At 36.8% G+C, this 23060-nt stretch overlaps 1 protein-coding gene across 3 annotated transcripts in view; it reads right to left on the bottom strand.

Moving 5' to 3' along the window:
• Positions 1-23060, bottom strand: part of PLEKHG1 (pleckstrin homology and RhoGEF domain containing G1) — a 212190-nt gene that overhangs the window by 152793 nt on the left and 36337 nt on the right. For all 3 annotated transcript variants that reach the window (XR_012496798.1, XM_019735456.2, XM_074333704.1), the window contains exon 2: positions 1884-1942. The gene's annotated coding sequence lies outside the window, so the exon portion shown is untranslated. The remainder of the gene's footprint in view (positions 1-1883; positions 1943-23060) is intronic.

The following is a 23060-nucleotide window of genomic DNA, read 5'->3' as shown; positions in this document are numbered from 1 at the left end:
GCTGAAGGCTAACACAAATATTTTCTCCAAACCTAGATCATGGTTTCAGGAACAAACAAAACCAGACGAGTCACAATAACCGAAAATGTTGCATACTCAGTAACACAGATCAGCAACTATGGAAGAACTAAAATTTGAGATTCCAGCAGCGGTGAGGGGGCAGGGTCAGCCCTTCTTCTCACAGATCACACACCCCTCAGGCAAAAATGCTTGTCCAAAATGGGACCAAAGAATCCTGAAGCAAGTCTTGTTTCTCCCTCCCTTATTTTCTGTATCATATTACAAAGCAAACAGAATATCTACAGGCCTCTCAAGGGAGAAATTTTTTTATTTTATTCTAGGAAAACAGAATGAATAACCACGGCTATCTAACTGAACAATATGTCATTTCTTTCTTTGTAGATAGAACCACATAGCCCTCTGATGAGCAGAGAAATCTATAAACTCATTTACAGAGAAGATAAACATTTATGAAAAAGAAATGATTACCCCTTAAAAAAAAAAAAAAAAAAACAGCATCCCAATGACTGAATCTGTCACATATGTAGGCATCCTTAACTGTGGCCAGGTAGGGGCACCTGATGACTTTCTTGGGCTCTGTGTACTTTGGCGCCTTCCTCCATAAAAAAATATTAAAAATTGTGTTTTATGACTGCATTGGTATAAAGAAAAATATACTCCAGGCTGGGCTCATTATTATATATTCACTATTGTTATATTCATTTTTCCCCCTGTTTTTAAAAGACATTAAAATTAAAACATTTTTGTGGTCACTAGAAGTATCACAGACCCTAGGCACTGTGCCTAATGGATAAGTCGCCTCTGAACCACAGACTCTTAATATTTAAGCTCCTCTGTATTCCAGTCATAAGTCAGGCAAAAAAATCCTCTGGGACTTTCTTGCCAGCAATGAAGATCTGCAGTAAGAAAACCATCATTTTACCAGTTAACCAAACACCAATGAACTCTGAACTTGAACACAGCAAAGTCATCTTTACTCCGTTAAAATACCATTTGTCTTTGTAATAAGTTGTAGTACTTCAAGAATAATGCAGTGTATCAAATATGTATGATTTCAATAAAGCATTATTAATTTGCTAAAGGCAACAAAATTCTAACTGATTGTTACACTTAATGCTTTTAATTTTCTTTTATATTACTGTTGGGTTAAAAAAAAAAAAAAAAGACCTGGTGTGAAATTGAAAATACAAACTTGTGAGTAAAAGTGATAATGCTATGCTTGCCGGACTGAGTTTCTTTATATATTCCTATCGTTCTAGAAAATATTTCATATGTAATTGAGCAATGTTAGTTCAACATTTCAGGTCTTGACAAATACTCATAGCTTATGATTTGGTCAAAGTATGATACATTAAAGTACTTAGGAAAGAAACAGAGTAAAATAATTGCCTAGATCTAAAAAAAGGCATATCTTCTTCCTTCCTCTGCCTTTTATCATTCACTGTGGCTTTTCAAATACCACCACCACAAAAGTGCATTGAAATTGCAAATCTTGAAGAAAAAGAAGTTTAAAAGGACAAGAAGCGCTTTTCTGGTCAATGAAAAGCATTTAAAATGTCACCTAAAAGACTGACTGACTCATTAACTAGAAAGCCAATTGCAAGAAATGACTCCATTGGGTCACATGATGGTTTACGCTTCTTGACTCCATTTTTATTCTTCATGTATGTATTTTGCAGTATGCATTTTCTTTCATATTTCATCCTGTGATAAGAATATTTGTTATTCTGTCTTACAAAATAGTTAAAAGCAAGAAAAACTCTGCCTACAGTGTTCTTATATAAAAGTTTCTAACAAACCTAAACTATGAATATATTAATCTTTTAACATGTTTCATGGCAAAAACAATGAAAACATCTCACTTTTATAGCTGAAGCTTTTCCAATGTCTTCACATGCAGACTCCTAACATCCGTCTTCACCTGTAGTAGAAACACAAAAAATAAGTTACTTTTTACTTAGATGTTACTGTTGCAAAATTATTTTAGGGGAACTGGATGAGAATCAGGGCTAATTTTAAATAGCAAATGAAGACTGGATGCAAAAAGGCCAGAATTTCCCCAGGAAAATGCCACATCTATACTACTGGTCTATAATAGACCTATGCCATAATCATACCAATTTAATTAAAAATACAAAAAAACTTACAGGATGTGGTCTTAGAAAATTACTGATTGTTTCTCCTTTCCTTGAAATATGCAGAAAAATCAAAAGAAACTTCAACTTCCAATAGCACTTAAAAACTAAGTTTCATGACTTGCTAGAAGCCAGGAAGAATTTCCTCAACCCAGAGGAGAGATGAAACCCTGAGGAGTGGGAAGAGAATGGACGCTTTCACTTAGTCTCAACCATACTACCTCTATCTCCAAAACACAAGTCCTCCACAGGATGGGAGCAACCTTCTGAGGACATGGCCCCTCTATCCCTGAGTTCCTCTCCATGGCTGTATCCCATAATTCCTCTCACTTTCCATCTCTGTAAATAGCTGGGGAAGGTGGGTGATGCTTACATTTTGAGGTTGCTGTTTTTCTGGTCAATATTTGTTAAATGAAAGAACCACAGACATTTTAATGTTTGCAGAGTTTTAAAGGAAAAACCAATGTGCCTAGAAGTTTATGAGCTGAGTCTCTTCATGAAGAAAAGTTACTTGAAAATATTCCAGTTGACTGAGGGATGAATCAAAAAGTTAAGAGTGAAAAACTGGTGACGTAGTAGTGCTGGTGGAGAGCATTAAAAGCAGGTAAAGAAGGAATAAGGTATGCTAATTATTCTTAAAATAGTCCAAATCAAGTGCAAACTTTCAAAAATTTTGAAAAAATATCTAATAAACTTTTATTATAATACTTAGTCCATCAAAGCCTGAAATTCTAGATCACGTTATCAAAAATAGGGAAATGAGTGGGGGTACACAGTAAAAGTGAACCAATTGCATTTTGTATATGAGGAGTAAGAAAATGCAGTTTCACTTGTGACACTAGTAACTTTTCTTTTTTAAACTGGAGAGAACAAAGAAATGAACTCAGGATTTAAACTCAGTTAAGTTCAAAAATAGTAACAAATATAGGAAAGGCAGAAATAAAAATAAAAGCAGGAATTTGTGATTTAGGTATCTAAAAAGCAGTAACTGTTTAATTACAGAATGAAACAACTCATAGACAGATTTCAGGCAATCTAGTCTTAAAATCAGACAAGAAAAAAGAATTGTTAGAGGCATATATTACAGACAAGGAAGAGATTAAAAAACTAAAAGAGTGCTATATAAAAATATCTTTGCAAATAAATTTGAACACCTTAATGGAAACAGTTTTCTAAGGTGGCATTTAATTATTAAAACTAAACCAAAACTATAAAAGCTGAAAAACTAACAAGTGTGGTTTACTTCAAGGATTAGATAATTCACAATCTATATAAAAAGCTTTCAGTATGTGGTACAAATGAGGCTCCCAATTTGTTCCACGAAGCTAGCACACCTGATCATCAAATCTGATAAGACACAAAGAGAAAAAAAACAAGTAAGAGGCTTGTTTGACTTACATAAGATAGAAGAATACTAAATAAAGTGCTCAGAAAACTCAATTTCTAGTATATTAAAAATAATGATACAATAATATAAAGTGGCCTTATTCTAGAAATATTCTATAAATAGATCTATTATGCTCTGACAATAATAGGTCACAGAGATCAACACATATTCATATTTGCCAAAGATGCCAAAATGGCATGTGATCAATTCAACATCGATATCTGATAACCTCTCAGTAACCTAGAAATAGAAAGATCATTTACCATGACTTTTAAAAAGATAAAACCAACAGACAACATTTTTATTAACAAGTCAGGAATAAAATAAAAGATGCTCACAATGCAATAGTGAGAGGAAAGGGACAAACTAAATTGCCACCATCAGCAGGTGACAAGGTTGAAGACCTAGAAAACTCAAGAGAAATATCTAAAAAATACTGTGTTGGAAATAGTGAAGAAGTCAGAAAATGATATGAGAAAATAATATGTAAAAAGCGATGTTTTTTTGTTCAGTGGCAGCAATGACCAGTTACAAACAAATGAAAATGGAGACAGTCTGAAAATAGATCATATTCAACACAATTATGCTTATAGTGAAAGATCTATATAGAAAACATTTAAAGCAATCTTTAGGATAATGCTTTTCTCATGAGAAATGATGGAAAGTACAAATGCAATTTTTAAAAAAGGGGATAAAAAACATCATCTAGCCAGGAAATTCAATATGAGGTAAACCAATGAATTTATATTTTTGGTCTGTAGAAGGTGAACTACCATTACCGGAACATAATAGCAAGAGAGTTTTTACAATCAGCGATGCTTATTTATAGGTGAATACTTGAGAAACTTGGAGGCTGTTCTATAAATTCAACATAGGATTTTTAGGAAAAAAAAAATTAAGGATATTTGATTATCCAGCCTTCAGTGCAAAATCCACTAATATGTTACACTCGACATTAAATACAAACAGAATTTTATGTAAAAAAAAAAAAAGAGAAAAGAAAGGAAACCACTTCATTACACTTTTGAAGGTTGGGGGAATGTAATAAATGGCCAATGATGTTATATTTGTGAAAAGAAATTGCTGATTGCACTTCACTGAATCATCGTAAAATAGGTCACGTTTTATTGCTTTTGGCCAGAGAACAATGCTAAACTTATAGTCTGGAGTACGTGCAAGGTGATGTTTAAAGTAAGTTATATAGACAAAACACAAGTAATGTGAGTTTGAGGATAAAAATAAATAGAATGTCAGGGTTGGTTTTGTAAAAAGGGTACATAAGACCAATACGTCACCATGTCCTTTTAGCTACAGTGTCTAAAATAAGCTTATCTTTAATTTTAGACAATAGAGTGCAAAGAGAGACTAAAAGCTTTGTGTCCCTGACATTAAATACAGGATCAATTCTAGTTATTACAGAATGCATATTAATGAAAATTACCCACGAAAGGGACCCACTTTGCTTTTTACATATAGGACAAAATAAAAGGCCTATTAGCTTTGAAGGAACAGCAGACCCAGGGACTAGGCAAAACAGCTTTTAATGGTCTGAATTAGGTGTTGTTTAGACAAAGAATGATTTAAAAGTCACGTCTGATAAAAACATCTCTACTTACAATAATAACTGTGCAAAAATCCAAATGATAAATATTTCTCCTAAAATGTAAATTATTTGAAATGCAGGAGTTCCGCCCCCCCCCCCCCACCCCATTGTTCATAAGCGCGAAATGTGTTATTTTTATTTCCTGGGTAAAACACTTGGACTTCATAGAAGAAACCAGGTGAGGGTAGAAATCCACATCAGGGACCACCAGAAATCATAGACCAGTGTAGACTGTAATGTAGTAAGTGTAACTACTGCCAAAAAAGGACAAATTTCCCAATGTTTCTCCCATAGGTATCTAAAAGTAGTCTTTAAATCAGTAACAGAGATGGTCAAGTAGGCAAAAATAAAGTGAGTATTTTTGAGGGGATACATAATTTGATCATGTAAATCCCAGAGGAATCTCTGTGTTTGGACACGAATCGTGCTTCTGCCCCACACCTGCCACCCTGCAGTGTCACTTCACATCTGTCCATTCTGATCAGAGAATGCTAGGTAACTTGTGACTCTAGGTCCACTGCAACATAAAAATCACTTGCGCTTCTACCTGTCTTTCTTTGGAGCTGCCTCATTTCCTTCCTAGACCACAAATAAGCAAGCAAAAACAGCTAGCGTAATACAGACCTCCTTAAACTGACTGCTGAAAGCGGGCAGAACAATACCTGTTATTTTAGAAGCCCAACCAACCGTCCATCTACCCTCCTTCTGGCAACTATACCAGCCTTTCCCTCCTTTTCCCTACTCCCAGCCCATGTGCTCTGAATGACAGGAGGCTAAGCCATTCATCATGTTTCACCCCGATTACTGTGATTGGTTCATGGATAGGCACATGGCTCAAGTCACCAATCAGGGCCAAGGAGACCTAATTTAGGGTATTTTGTTAAAATTACTAGGGAAACTGACCTTTTCTTGCTCCCACTAGACACTACCAAGAGAGGATTTAGAGGCAAGAGCTGCTGCAACCATCCTGCATCTATGTGGGGCCTGAAAATGAGCTAGTATAGGGGAATCTACTTTAATAAATTGTGTGCTTTTGAACTATAAAGTGGACTTATACATACTCCACTGTGACTTGCTTTCTCCTACTCACTATTTTGTGAGATTCCTCCATGTTGCTTTGCTAACTATGTAGAGCTCTTGTTTGCACTGATGGACAGTATTTCACTGTGTTTCATTGGATACTTTGTGGTATATTTATACACTCTACAGTTGAATATTTGAGTGTTTCCATTTTTCTCCCCTATTACAACTGAAGTTGTACATAACCCCTGATTTGATGTTTCTACCTTGTATTTACCTGAATTGGAACTGCTGGGTTATTTATCATACACATGTTGAACTTTACTGGATAATGTCAAATTTCTTTTCCAAGAGTAATTGCACCAATTTACACTCCGCCCACAGTATATGAAAGTTAATTTTGCTTCATATTGTGGCCAACCTGATACTATAAAATTTCAATTATAGCTATTGTGATGGATAAGAAATGGTATTTTTGTGGTTTAAATTTGAATTTTCCTAATTACTAATGAGGTTGAGCATATTTTCTTATGTGTGTGCTCATTCATATTTCCTTCCCTATGAAAAACTTGTTCATGCATTTTGCCTAGTTTTCTACTGAATTATCTTTTTCTTATGAATTTGTTGGAGCTCTTTATATATTCTCCAGTATATCAATCCATATGTCTGTTATGGATTATGGTTTATCTTCAGTCTCTCTCACCACAAACAGAAGTTCTTAAATATGTTGTTATAGGTGTCTCTTTATGATGTAATGATTTTTGTGTCTTGTTTAACAAACTCTTTCCCTACCCCAAGGACTTGAAGATATTCTTCCACATTTGTTTTAAAGGCTTTATAATTGTGTATTTCACACGTAAGACCTTGACACATTTGAAATTGATTACTATGTATGCTGTGAAGTAGGGATCCATTTTCATTTTTCCCATAATCTGTGAGTCTGGAATCCTTTATCAATATTCTTTCCACCGATTTGTAATTCAGCTCTGTCACATATCAAGTTTCTATAAAAATGTGGGCCTATTTCAGAACTAGTGTTTTACTGGTCTAATTGCTTATCCCTAGTCCCAAAATCACACTGTCCAAATTCCCATGGCTTTATAACAATACATAGAACATCTCTTAATCCTTCTACCTGTTTCTTCTTTAGGACTTTTTTTTGTGTGTGGCTATTTCTGGATCTGTGTTTTGCATAAACTTTAGAATTAACCTAAGATTCACCAAAAACATGTTGGGATTACATTGGATCTATATTTGGGAGAATTAATATCTGTACAATAATGAAATTATCTATGACTATGTTATTTCCCCTCCATTTATTTGGGTCTTTTAAAATCATGTTTCAATAAAGTTAAAGTTATTCAATTTTCTATATAAAGTTCTCACAGATCTTTCATTAGATATATTTCTAGGAACCTTATTTTTGTTAGTGGAGAAGATACCTTTTTAAAAAGCATCCTGATTCTTCTAGAAAGGCTATTAACTTTTTAAAAAGTTGTATTTGGAAATATAAAGAAAAGTTGCAAAAATAAGAATATAAAGAATACTTTTTTTTCCTAGTTCTTTCTTGTCAAAAGTTTATTGATTGCATTAGTTTTTTTCATAGAATCAAGTTTTGGTTCTGGGATGCTACATGTACACATAATTGTTCAGATATAAACAAGAAAATCCATCAGCTACAGAATTCACAATAGAAACTGGTTGACCAAGGTAGGAGATGGAGAGAACTTAAATTAGCCAACATTTCAGAATAAGATTGTCAAACAATCACATGAATTATTCATTCATGCAGGTGATTACTTAAATATCTCAGACTCGGTTTTTATTTATTAATTCAACAAGTATTTAGGATCTCTTATGTACAGACACGCATTTCTATTCTCATAGAGATCTCCAAAGACAGACATAATCTATAGATTTTCTTGCAAACTGAAGTCAATTTCTATTTCTAATTTGATATCTCTAATTGACCATTTCTTGTTTCAAAAGAAATCCAACGTGTCTCAATCACTTAAAAACAAACAAACAAACAAACAAACAAACAAAAAACCTTAGAATTTGGAAGCGGAGACCATGGAAAAGCAGTACAAATTTTTCAACAGTTAGTATTCATTGCTTTCCTAACCAGTAAAAATATTAGTTTTACCCATAATTTGGGTAAAATACTAGTTTTACCCATTAAATTGCATAGTGAATGCCTGATATATGCCAGGCATGGGGTACAAAGTAAGTAAATCATGGTGTCTCTGAGGAATGCATCTCATATTACAAAATGAATGTGTTCTTGGAAAAACTGCATGCATTGGCAATTTTTAATAAGTTGAATTGTTTTCAGTGGTATTTTAAAAGAAATATTAGGAAAAGTTTGTCAAAATGAAGGCTCTACCCACTCAATCCTGATGTTATATCGGATTTGCATATCTCTTCAGGCATTGCATGCTGCACAAAAATAAAATTTATGAATGAGTTGAGTTTTTAAGACAAGCTCAGTTTTTAGTTTATATCAATTCCTGGGTTCCACAGGATCACTCACCAATACAGGTTTAATTGATTTATACATTAAGATATATACTGGATGCTTCCCAAATCTGGGCTATATTTCATGGTAAATGGGCTGTGAATTTTTAAAAAAGAACACCCAAAGCAGAACACAAAACCTCTGCACACCAGATTTTGATGGCCCAGACCTTAAATTTTGCCATTCTCTGTTAATTTTTTTAAAGAGACGAACAATTGGCATGTAATTGCTTGACAAAGTATTGTTAATGCTAATAGTTAATCAGAGATTATGGGTTCCAGTCGGCGACCCCTTCTTTATATTCTTTTGTATGTCCCTCTCTTTCCATCCTTAAAAAAAAAATAAAAGCGGGCCTCTTAATAAGAAAAGCTGGTCAAAAAGAATGGAATTCCAACACCATAGTTATTTATTTTTTCATGCTAGAGGAGATACTGGGCAAAAAACGTGAAGTAGTGAATGTCTCTTGAATGAATGACATTCATTCAAGCGCTGTTAAAGGCACTCGAATTACAAAGAAAAATACTAAGTCTCTGCCCAAGATGGCACTGAAGGAAGGTTTACCAGTGAACAGATTGGATGGTAGCTAGATTGCAAACGCTATAATACAGTTAACAACACTTTCCTAACTCCCTTTCCTATCACTCAAGCAAGCTGAGCTAATCCCAAAATGCCTGGAATGCATACAACATCAGAGCACCAAGGCTGTACCAGGCACAGGTGTTGTGGAGCCAGCAGTGATGAGGATAGAGACAGTCTTTCCCCTTAGGGAACCTGCAGCCAATGAGGTGGTGGGGGAGGGCGTGTCACAGACTTAGTGAGCAACAAGGCCCAGGGGCAGCTTTGGTGATACGGCATGCCCTGGAGCATAAAAAGAATACAATTCTAATATGAAAATTTGGGGCTCAGTAATATACCAATGGAGGAATATTATGGGTAAGGCAAAACTTTCCAAAGATCCTCAAGTCCAGATGCACATTTGTTAAATTGAATTATACCAGAGGTCCAAATCTCAAAATAGAAGATATAGTGCCACTGTCACAATCACCTATCTTATCACCAGATAAATAATGAGATGAAAGGTGACTATGAAAGGTAAAGTTTTAGCAGATTCTGTGCTTAATAAAATGGAGGAAGCCACAGAAATGGATGAACATTTCTAAGCAGAAAAATGTTATAAGCAACACCTTTTATAAATTAGAGTCCAGGAGCTTCTTTCAACCTAGATTAATACCTTTAAGCAATTCAGATGTGTTAGGAAGCATAAAAAGTGAACAATACTAATTAGTAAAGTGAAACTCCCTAAAATGAAGAGAATTCAGATGACTGTGGTTTTTAAAGTTGGAACATCTCAGATGTAAAATAGATTCATGATTGCCTGCTTATTTAATGGTAAAGTACAGATTTTTTATTTTTTTTATTAAGCCAGGCTTCTATAAAAACACTACCTTTATTCAGGCAACATATGGAAAAAACTGTTACATCACTTTAGAATGTTATATTTAGAAAGGTAATTTCCTTTCACTGAAGGCCTTTTTTTAAAATGAAAACTTTCCACATCAGTCAAGAAAAACAGGCTTTGACATATCAGTTTTTAAAAAATGAACTACCAACTACATCACAGAGTTTTTACTTAACATCCATCTTGAGGATATTTCAATGACCTTTCAGGTTCAGGGGAAAAAAAGGAAATATGAACATGGCAGGCAGACTTCCAATAAAACATTTTACAGTTCTTACCAAACAGTGATTTATTCATCTACACGTTCCTCACCATTATAGCAACTAGTACTTCCTGGTTTTGCTAATGTGGTCTGTTTTTACTTCTCAAAACGGGGGAAATGCTAAAATTGAATGATGTAGCCCATGAGGAAAATAGGAAGGTGATAACCAACATATGCAAAGAAACTTTGTCATTTTAAATCTGTACTTGAGAAAATGATTTTTCTTTTTATTAAATGTGTCATTAGAACATGTAGTATGTGCTTACACATTTATTTTTCTGATTTAAAAGGTTCAAACTTAACATGAATGTCATTTAAAAAATAGTTCAGGGAGTCTGAACTTAACAGAACATCTTTCATCTTTTCTACATAATGTTTTTGGTTTTCTTCAGAGAAAAATGCCTAGAATTTTCTTCAGTCTATCTTGCAAGTTTAGATTATCTTACATATGGTTTATTTATTTAATAATTTATTTTATTTAGAATAAGTATATGTGGTTTCTAGTTTCTAATACCACGAGCAGATTAATATTTCTTCAGACTCTGTTTCTGTGCATATTTAGCCCAGACACTTGAGTATAAAACCTAGAACAAAGGGCAGGACTTTGTAGTACACAGATATAGCAGAGAAAACATATTGCACAAATTTCTCTATGAAACTGAAATACGGTATCTATGAAAAAACTGAAATGTAGTACCTACTGCTATAAAATTAGTTAGAATTGCACTCTTCGATCTAAATGTTCAGCAAGAACAGATATTTGTTTAGCATCCATTTCCCCCATTAGACCACAGGAGGCCCCATTTTTTTGTGCATGACAGCATGCCCAATGCTTAGCACATGGTGCTTGCTTACAAAGAATTATTACATGAATAATTGAGTGAAATGTGCTTACTAGATAGGTATTTCAGGCAGGGTTATAACTGGGAAGAGTCCAGATGATATACAGAGGGTGCCAAGAAAGTGTATACACATTCTAAGAAAGGAAAACTATATTAAAATTGTAATACTCAATATATACTGATAGCAAAAGATGAATACAAGTCACGTTTGACTTCTGCAATTACAAGAGGTGCTCAAAGTGGTTACCATCAGTGTCCAGACACTTCTGATTACGGCGAACTACTGCTTGAGCAACGTTGACCAAAGTGTCCCCTTGTATACATTTTTTTGGCACCCCCAATGTAAATGTTGACAGGACAGATCTTTTACAGAAGAAGGGGTTGAAAATACGGGAACAGAGAATATCATGAAAAAATATCCCTGAAAACAGAGGAAGAACTTGGACCCAGAGTCCAGGACCAGGCATTAAATAAGGTCAGGACACTTTCGCTGTTATGACAAGAGGCAGGCAGGCGACAGTTATTAGATTTGATGGCAGGCAGTGACCATTGTGTTCTTGGGTGATTTCTATTTTATCTGGGAGGTAATTGACAATATTGCCTTCTGAATGTGATGGGCAAGAATGTGTAGTTGGAAAGATCAGGGAAGATTAGAACTAAGTCATCTGGAAGAGAAGTGTATGAGCTGACGAGAGAAAAACAGTAAGTCTGTCAATAGCACACTGTGTGTCATCAACCACCAGGTGATAGGTCTTTAGGTGGGATGTTGGCCTGGGTGCTTAGCAGAGAGCAAGTAGGATAGGACGTAGCATCATAAGAAAGCCTTGGCTTTGGAACCAGGCGACTTGGGTCCAAGGCCAAGCTCTGCTAGTACTGAGTTGTCTAACTTGGAGGATCAGTTCATTTCTTTAGGCCTTAGGTGTTGCCATTTGTCAAATGACAGGGTGGCATAAGAACCTGCAAGGTCCCTCTAGCTCTGCAAGGGCCAAGTCTTTCTAAAATAACCAATAAATTAGTCTAATAGCAGCAAAATTCATACAGAATAAAAATGTAGAATTGGACAGAAACCATTTTTATTGCCTTAGTCCATAACTTCATTACTTTCTATAACACGGATTACACGACGACCTCCCCTCTGGTCTGCCTGAAATCCTACTTCTATCCTGTCATCTATAGGACAAACATGACCATGTGATTTCTTTGCTTCAATCCTACAAAGGGTCCCCGCATTGCTGTCTGAATGAACCCAGACTCCTCAGCCCAGCCTAGGAAATATTTTGTCATCAATTCCTACCTCACTCACTGCTTCGCCGAAATACTAACTGCAAAATTGTTCTTCAAAAAAAGAGAAAGAGAGGATTTTTCTCTATGAAAGCATGAATAAAACAAGCATTTTTCTAATCCTCTAAACATACCTATCACAGAGATTTGGGCCAAGGACTTCTCGGCAGCAATGGTGAGAACTTTGTGGCTGAGTTAAAATATACTAAAGTGAATTCCTTTTCACTTCTCAAGGGGAGTACAATATAAGTTAAAGCCTTCTCAAAAGAAATGGGCTTTCCAGAGGAAGTGAAGAAAGAATATAAATAACATTACCCCATTCATTAAAAGAATGGTATTCAATGATGTTTACACAAGTGGTTCTCACTCTTTAAACTTAAGTCTAAATATATTTTAAAAGCTGTATGTAAAGTAGTAATTTACTGAAGCCAAACCACAAAGAAATTTTAGGAATGCACCAGGTTATATAATTCCATTCCCTGCTACATAAAGAGAATTTTAATAGTTTCTATTTCGATCATCTATTGACTAATTGTTACTTAGAAGAATTATGGAACGTAAAATAATTTGAAAAATTAAGTTTCAGTCCAATCAAGTTTCTAGGTAAGAGGCAGAAATGTAGCCCCTAACTGATCAGGCATTGTTACAAAAGAGGTACCTGGAAGGAGCAGCCTCCCCCTGGTGACTAAAACGCCCCATTTTCTTGCCCTCTTGAAAACCTTATTTGCCTTCATTTTAGGAATCCTACTCTAGCTGTGGTGACCCTCAGCAATAGAGAGGGAGGGGCAATGACAAGAAAGGTTCAAACAAGGGTCAATGAATGTTAACAGAAAGGGGAGACGGCTTCTGGCTGAGGAATGGTCCCAGAACCTTCTGTATAAATGGGGTGGAGGGAGGGCAATATGAATAGTCTTCAGGAAAAAGTTGGGAGATGGAAGGAAAGACATTCGGAAATAGTGGGAGATCAATGGAAAAGTAGAAAAGCATAAATGGTTCAAGGACACTTAGTTGAAGGTGACATATTTGGAGCTGGGGTGTTGGTGGAATACAGTAATACAACCCTCTATCTAAAAATTAACAAATTTAAAAAGTATTTGAGGCTAGAAAAGAAAAATTCTCAGCAATTCAAGAAGATCATCTGTTAAGATCAACATTGTCAAGAATAATGCTTTCTTAAGGGCTGGAAAGTATTCACAGATATTCACACTCCTTTCATGGAAAAAAGAAAAAGAATGGGAAAGTTCTCAGATTATTCAACAAACAGAGGCCAAAACAGAAAACTCAATGGACTATACAGAATTTACCTAGCTAAAAAATTTTTCAGTAGGCTGAAAAATTTCAGCCAAGAAAATCTCCAGGACATACAGGAAAGAAACAAAGAGAAGGAAAATATGAAAGACATGGAGACTTGATTCTAAATGATCCCAAATCCATACTGGAATTTGAGCTGAATAGTGAGTGAATATTAGCGGGGAGGAAATACTCTGAGCTAGAGAAGACTTCAGATCATAAAGGCCAAAAAAAGGATTTATGAAAAAGAGATTTTAGTGAAAAATTAGAATGAAGGATAAAGCAAAAATTCCTAAAAGCTTCAAGGAGGTAGAGAGAGATAGACAAACACACAGTTACACACACACAAACACACACACACACACACACACACACACACACACTCAGCTAAGTGATGAGAATCAGTCTAGCACCAGACTTACTGGCTACACTAGATTGTAGGTATCAGAGGAGCAATGCCTTCAAAGTTGAGGAACTATCATTTTGAATCTAGACTGAAATTATCAATCAAGTATGAAGGTAAAGTCAGGCACTTTCAAACATGCAGTAACAGAGCTCACCATCCATGCATATTATATGTAAAAAGTTACTGAAGGGTACTAATGTACCAAATGAAAACAGGAATCTAAGGAAGAGAACAACATGGAATGCAAAAAACTGTAGAAGCCACAGATAACGCAAAAGTAGAGGAGTGTCTATAGGAAAATGAAACCACTGGAAAAAATCTCCTTAAAGCAGCAAAATTCAGAGATCCACGACGGACCTTCTTTCTCTGTGGATCTTATATCACATGGTTGCACAGTGAAAAATATTTGCATACTGGCTTTCGATTTTTAGAAACAATCCGTAGATAAAACAGGCATTCACAGTTATGCTGTAACAATAAGTATAATAAGTGTTAAACCACGATACCATAAAAAAACATATTCTACCACATTGGGAAGTTATAAGTATAGCCAGTCAAGGGGGTTCCTGGACGTGGGACTTTCAGTGCTAAAACTGGGAAAGTCCTGGGTAAACCAGGACTAGTTTGTCACCTTAGTGACAAAGGAGGAGAGCTGAATGAAGGATGCTAATATCCTTATTTCTGCAGAGTACAGGTTCTATAGATGCTTTAGGGAAGAAACAAGCTGGCGACAGTCAACAGTGATACCAACTGTTAGCAGGGGCTGCACTTGAGGAATGAGGTTTTTATGTTTGATTTCATCCCCTTCCGAATGATCTAGATTTTGTAAAACAATACATCCACTTAGAGAAAAATAAGTCAACTCTTATTCATTAGGCATCTAACTTCTAAGAAAGAAAATGTTTCAAAACGAGAAATACCAAAGGCTCCAAACATGGCACACTAACCAAAAATGATTAAACAAGGAATTTATATCTAAACTCTGATTTGAAAGCAAAAGTATAAACAAAATCAAGGACAGGAAGGTCTGTTCCCTTGTCCAGGGGCAGTGTCAGTACTCTTGTGAAGAATGGATGGTCACAGGCAAGGACAGGAGGAAGTTCTCAGTGACCCAAACAACAGGACCAACTGAGCCAAATTAATCACGTAACAGGCCATTAGATGCTACGCTGGGTACACCAGTGTCCCTGGTCGGTCCACGTCCACGCTGCTCAGACATGCTGCTCCCTCTCTGTGTGACTATTTATATATAGTATATGTTATATAATGTATAATTAATATAATATCTAATACATGATACATAATATATTATATATTACACTAACTTTTTAAAAAGCAGTGAATCACATACCATGATCCCACTGTTTAATGACAAAATTGTTACTCATATAAAAACTCAAAATAGGGCTTATTATCATGAGCATTAACACTTTGTAGTTTGTCTAATGACTGACCCTAAAGAGGGATTCATATCTATAGATAATTTTTTTTTTTTTTTTGGCTTTAAAGAGAGCCCAAATCTTAGGTATGCTGATCCACAATTATTTGCACAGGAAACCATTAGCTTATCTACAAATGATAACACAACCATGAAAGATAGTAGTTTCATTCCCTTCAACTTAGGAATGCCCTCTGTTAACACCCAACATAAATGACATTATTTTAAACTTAAAATAGAAAAAGCCCATAGTCCTGTCTTCTGTAAATCTCTAACTACCAAGCATGCAACCAAAATCCATTTTGAGTGTTGTACAGTGCATGGAACTAAGGGCATTTGATGGATGTCTGCCAAGTCAGGGCACATCTAATAAGGTTTTTTTTGTTTTTTTTGTTTTTTTAAGTTTCAGGTGTACAAAGCAATGTGATAGACATTTACACTCCTTAAAAAGTGATAAACCCCTCCCCCAATATACTACCCCTCTGACACTGTACACAGCTGTTACAATACCATTGACTATATTCCCTATGTTGTACTTTATATCCTGTGACTATTATATATATATATATACATGTACATGTATATATATAATTATAATTGACATTCAATATTATTTTAGTTCAGCTTCAGGTGTATAGCACGGTGGTCAGGCATCTACACAGTCTATGACGTGATCCCCCTGATAAGTCCAGTGCCCACCTGGCAGCCTACATGATCTTTCCAACATTATTGACTATATTCCCCATCCTGCACTTCACATCCCTGTGACTATCTTGTGACCACCAATTTGTACTTTCTAATCCCTTTACCTTCTCCCCCAGCCTCACCCCCTCCCATCTAGCAACCATCAGTTTTTTTTCTCTCTCTCTCTCAGGTTTTCTTATTTTATGATACACTTGACATTTTAAAAACATACCTGAAATCAGGATGTAGCTTCCAATTAACATGCACATTTAACGCGGCTAAATTTACTTTTGCTGCCATATAAAGCTGTTAAACCAATTGTGTATCTTAAAATTCCCAAGCCTAGAAACCGAGAAAAGCCAAATATGTCACATCCATAACTCACTGGAAATGGATATGATGATGACTAACATGTTTGAACCCATGGAAGGAATTTTTTTAAAAATGTAGCTCCAGATAAATTGAGCGACTAGGCCTACAAGTGAAGACAACTGAGATTAGAAACGTTAAAAATGACAAAATTAGACCTAAACAGACACGTTTCCCAATTCTTTCAGAACTACTCCTTACATATAGTTGATCCACAAAGAAAAAATACAACAGAACTATGATTCCTCTAAAATGTCCATCCATGGCTTTTATATTTTTATTTTAATTACAAGACTTCTGAAATTCTCATTCAATTATTTCAGGGCATTAAAACATTTCAATGTCATTTATAAAAAGTGAAATTTGCAGTACATAAGTCTCCACAACTCCCCAAAACGAAATTTTTAAAAAGCGGTAAAAGCTGCCATTTACTTACTCTCCAGGAGACTAATTGAAATGTACTGGAATAAATGTAATTAAAGAAAATAAAATAGTTGTGTGAGATTCAAAGTATTCTGTTATAAGCCCTTAAGTGGTAGGAACTGTATCTGCCTACATTTTCATTTCCTTTGATTCACAGTGACAGCTCTATTGAATATCTGAATTAAACAGGATTGAGAACTAATTATTTTTCCAGGGGAAGTCACTCAACTATTTTAAAAACTTGGATTTTTTTTTTTTTTTTTTTTTTTTAAATTTCTGCATCTAGAAAAAAATTCTCCGAATTCTTCTTGGAAGGATAGCATCCTATAAATTCCTACCCACCCTACCCTGAAGTAGGTTACAAACCACAGAACTTGTAATTCTCAGGCAAAGATGCTGGTACTTGAATAATCCAAAAGCACAGAATTGATGATATATCTCCAAGCATTCACTGTATTCTTCACAAAATAAAGATTTATTGTTCAATTGTTCCATTACTTCATTACTTTAATGGGTTTTCCCCTAAAATTAGGTTTAGAGTCTAGAACTAAATGTTAAAATTTTCCATACATCTAAATTTAAGCCATTTGATCTAGTGATGGAGAAATTGATTTATTCTTTCAGTTAAAATACTTAAAATGTTTATTTCTATTTTTATTAAAAAAAAAAAAAAAGCTTTATCCCACAGCTAAGTTTTAGGCCTCTATACATTTTGCAGGTTTGCCTTGAATGTGGTTCAATTACGGAAGTTGACAAAGCTACAGATAACTTACTTGAGGGCATATTATGGGCCTTTTGAGCTTCCCATCCTTTTTCTCTCCAATTGCTATTTAAAATTTCATCAAATCCATCAAGTTTACCTAGACTACCCTAGGCCACACATTTTCCTATACTATAAAATCATGTTTCTACTTATTATTCTCTACCACTCATGTGGCCATTTGATCATACACTTCGTTTTATTTTAAAAGGCATCTAGATTAGTTGATCTTTTCTCCTAAATGAAACTAAAAACCAGTCTGATGGTCAGACAATCTCTCCCATGCCTCCTAGTTACTTATGGCACTCAATACAGAAGTGGGACCCCACATAGGGACCAGCGCATAGTAGGTCCTCATATATCATTGAATGGGTGAGTACATGCCGTAGCCATCATATGCATTCAGCAGTCCTCTATTCTCAGAAGGAAGAAATAACTAGATCTGGTTTTTAATATTGTGCTGGACATTGAGAATTCTCCCAGCCACATCTACCCAAGTAAAATGTGATGCCATCAGAAATTCCCAAGGACATCATGTATAGATTTCTTTCATTACCACCTTAAACTTGAATTTGCATTTTGTTGTTGTTGGAAGTTTAGGCTGCTTCTTATTTTATCTCACAAAAACTTAAAATTAACAATACAGGAATATCATTTAAAAATGAGGAAACATGTATTTATGGTATATATTATGGATACATATTATAATAAAAAGTGACAGTCCCCCCTTTCCAACCCTGACTACCTCCACCCTCTCGTACTCCTGAACCCTCCTCCCTCTCCTAGTGGCTACCCCCTAACCACTCTCTTAACAATACCCTTTACTCTCTTCCATTCTTGAACTTTGCAGCTGCCCAGGAAAAGACCAACACTGGGTTAGTTTCCATCTTTCTATTTTAACCTATATATCTCTGATTCTGGAAACTAATGAAAAACCACACGTGCATAATGATACCATGATAAATCCATGATTGTCTGCCTTGGTTGCGTTCTTGATGCTCTTCAACCATCTTTTGACTTTATTTTTCAATTGAATATTAATTGAACACCTACTGTGTGCCAGGGACTGTGCTGGGATAAGCTGTTCCTGCCTTTATCCTTGGTCAGCCCATTCTACCACTGAAATGACTGAAGCACAGGACTTCAGAAGTTCCAGAATCTTTATTTACAGCTTTAAGCAAAGCCTTCAGACTTGCATCTCCGACGGCCTGGAGAACAGCTCCATGACAGTCTCTTGGCTAATACCCAGCAGCATACAGCCCCACGTCCTACCTGATCCTTGCCAGGTCTACTCCAACTCTTGCAGGCCTCACACTGCACGAGCTAGCGATGCTGCACTGCCTGTGGCCATCTCTGCCAAGTATGCCTTTCCCTGCTCTCTCCTCTGCCTGGCATGTCACGACCACCTTTCTTCACCTGGTCAACTCCCTCTCGGCCCTCCAGACTCAGTTCTAACACCAATGACCTCTTCCAGGAGGGCAACTGAACAGTGCATTTCCAGACAATGCTGTAGCTCTGCCTCTTCATTAGACCTGTGACCTCGAGGGCAGAGACCGTGTCTCATCTGTGGTACCTCGGGCCCAGAGTCACTACTCAAAAATGTGAAACTCAATTATGAGTCTTCAAAGGAAACCCACTCCATTCTTTGGTTGTTCCCAGATGTGAAGTGTATTTTTCAGCTTAGTAAAAATAAATAAATGGTGCTTAAAAAAAAAAAAAAAAAAAAAAAGCATTACATAAGGCATTTACATAGAATAGTTTAAAAGCCTAAATAGGGGCAACCTGTTCGGGACCCCCTCTTGTTCTGAGAGCTGCGACTCTTTACTCTTTCCTTTTAATAAACTGTCCTCTTTTACAACTCCTCACCTCTCCTTGGTCCGTGCTTCCATTCTTCGGTTTCATGAGACACGATCCTGACACAAAGAAAATATCCTATATCTGCACTATACTTTTGGTGCAAATGCCTGCCAAATCACCAAATGTTTTGGATGGCTAATAAACCACCCACAACTTAGGGTATTGCAGCGATTCCCTAATTAAGCTGCCTGATACCACAAACTATCTATGGATACAGCAAAACTCTGGACCTACTTGGCCAAGTGACAGATCCAAGCATTATAGCTGCCAAAACCAGACTTGAGGCCTTCTATACCTTGAGAACAACTATTCTGCAATCTGTTCTCTCATAGATGGACAGGAGCACATGGAAATTGGATGTATACATACTGACATAGGTCATGAAATGCTTCCGGTCTCAGGAACTATAGATTCCACTTTCATCTTATCTGTAAATCCCACTGCTCTTTGTATCTGATATGGAGACAAGGTGTATATAGGGTTCCCACCTAAATGGTCAGTGTGATGTAGACTTGGATACCTGGCTCCTTCTGTCACCAAATACCCCTCCCTAAATGACAGCCAAATTGCAAACTTGGGCTCCTCGAGTCCTAAAGTTGTGCCATATAAATGTGCCCATCGAGAAATCGGAGAAAATCCACTTGGGTATCACAACTCCAAGTTCTTTTCAGTGACCTCTTACCATTCAGCTTTTAACCCATTTTCCCTCTTCAAGGCCACTTTCAATATGTGAAACTCCCAGGGAAGTTTCAGAGGAGGGGACTTTCGGGCCCAAGACAGGTGACCCCAAAATATGCCACATAGGCACATTGATTACTTTGAATTAAAGCTATTTGACAAGCAGCCGGTGCCAGAAAAGCACATGGACCCTCCCTCGTCTCCTTGAATGCAGGAAATAAATCTCCCATGGGAAACGTGTCCTCCCCACACCTGGAAGACACTCCCTTATCACTAGAGTTAAGTAACTCAGAGCCAAGACGGCTGTTAATCAAATCTTACCGCCTCTTTTCTAATGTATGACTTTGTTTAAATTCTTCATTAATGAATACCCAAACCTTGCTTAGATTCCTTTCTAATGAACACACCTTTTGTTGTGCTGTCAATTTCTCACAAATTTATTGTTTGTCTAAAAAGCATGAAAGGGTGCCTGATTTGAAAAAAAACAAAAGAAAGCGTAAGTCAGTAAAATATCAACTAAGCTAAAACAAGGGGAATTTAAATGAAATCATACTAGAAGTGCACGCAAACTTCAGTCTTTGATACCCTCTCATTTAAAACCAGCCACTTTCCCCAGGAACCATTCAGTAAATAAAACCTATGATTAGCGATATGTATCATTCCATAGCAGATGTCTTAAAAAATATTCTTTAAAACATCCCTTCCAGGTAAAGTTCTTCATTCACCTCCTTGTCTTTTAACTCCCAGTCTCCCGGCAACCAACACCGGCTGCGTAAGAATAAAAAATTTGAAAAATGATTCTCTTTATTTCTGTTTATTGCTTCCTGAAGTTGGACTCATAAAACAAACTGTAGGTGTTGAGACTGATGGCGCTTAGAATTAACTTCACTACAGAGCCTATCCTCTAATAGGGTCACAGTATATTAACTGCAAAAGGCAGGCTGCAGACCCGGATGGGCAGGAGAGTAGGATCCCATATTTAAAAGGAAAAAGCAAAAGACAGGCTTGCAGAAAAACACTGGGAGGGTATAAAACAAAGTGTTACAAGGGGTTGCCCCAGGCTGGCAGCATTTAGGTTGCTATGTTTTCTTTTTCGTCCTACCCCCAATCATCACGTATCACTTACGTATATGCTCTTTTTAAAAAAGTCCTTTAAATAATCAGTAAACGGAGATGCATTCCACAGACCTCCGGGCTGATACCCTCTGAGTCTCCCTCACACCACTCACCAGAACGGAACGCGTCATCCTGAGCCCTGAGACCAGTCAGATCTGGAACAAAACAGTGACAGTGCTTCTGAGGGCTGAGAGGCTTAACCTAATCTTATAGGAAAGGAACTGAAATCCAGGTATTTGTGTATTTGAGCCTGAGAAGCTTTTCTAAATGCATTCTATAGGCGCAATGAACATCTATATACCTGATGCCTAATTCTTCCAGATGCAGTTTACATGTCACGTCCTTGGGAATCTTTCCCCGACCAGTCTGGCTTGGTCTGAATGCCCCTCATATTTGCTCTCGAGCTTTGCACACGTCCTCCACTCTGGTATTGTCTCCCCTGCATTGTAACACCTTATTCCTGCCCATATTCCCAGCTAGACTCTGCACTCCAAGGGGCTGGCTACTTTCCTCTTTTTCTCATCACCTGCAGCACAAGGACAAAGCCTGACACAAGGTAACACAGATGTTCAACAAGCATTGACCAAATGAACTCATCCACCAGTATGGAGTACGGTGCTCCATCCCGGGTGCAGTGGGGTGATTGCCCTTGCACGACAGGTAGGCAATTCTCTGCCTTCCCAGAAGCCATGGGGACAGAATGCCCAACGAACTGGACTAAAAAGTGATCAGGAGTGCTTTTACTTAGACTTGGATTGCCCAGGAATGCTATGGGAGGGTTGTGTTTCGAAGCTCATGCAGGTCAGGTCTTGGAGATGGAAAGAAGGGAAGGTTCCTAGAAGGAGACTCTTGAGAGCAAGGGTCAGAGACAGGAAAAAGTAAGGTGTGTTTGCGACAAAAACACACCTCACATAAGCACGTTACACATCTCTTTAAACCTACCCATGCTTCCCACTTGGCTGAATTCCTCCACTGCCTTCACCATAATTATTCTGTCTTTCTCCCTCTCAGGTGGAGCCCCTGGGGAGCAGGGACTATGTTATTCCTGCTCAGATCAACAGTGATTTCTCCTGTCATTTAACTCATGACCACTTTCTACACTGACAATGTATCGATGTACAGCCCCCTCCATATTTTTGTGTTATTTTGGAGATGAGAATGTATGGCAGACATATCCTTTATCTTACTACATATACTAGAGAACAGTATGATAACTTTAATTTGGGGTATTCCCAAAGTGCCATTCATGTGGTGGTACTCAAGCATGTTGGACTGATTCGCGTCCGAACAAGAATCCCAGCAAATGTGCAAGAGACAGAACTGTGCTGCAACATACCACAGAACACTGGCCAAGGCAGTGTTCACAATCGAGGATGCAGCAGCTTCAGGCTCTGCTGGATCAAGGGGAGCTTTGCACTTGAGCAGGCGGCCTCTGCAGGCCTTCACTTGTGCTTTTTTCTATGGCAAACCCTGCAATGGCTATTAGAAGCTTAGTGGATTTACCTGCATGC

Source organism: Rhinolophus sinicus, linkage group LG05 (assembly GCF_036562045.2).
Source record: "Rhinolophus sinicus isolate RSC01 linkage group LG05, ASM3656204v1, whole genome shotgun sequence".
NCBI classification, from domain to species: domain Eukaryota; kingdom Metazoa; phylum Chordata; class Mammalia; order Chiroptera; family Rhinolophidae; genus Rhinolophus; species Rhinolophus sinicus.
This window is presented reverse-complemented; position numbering and strand designations above follow the sequence as displayed.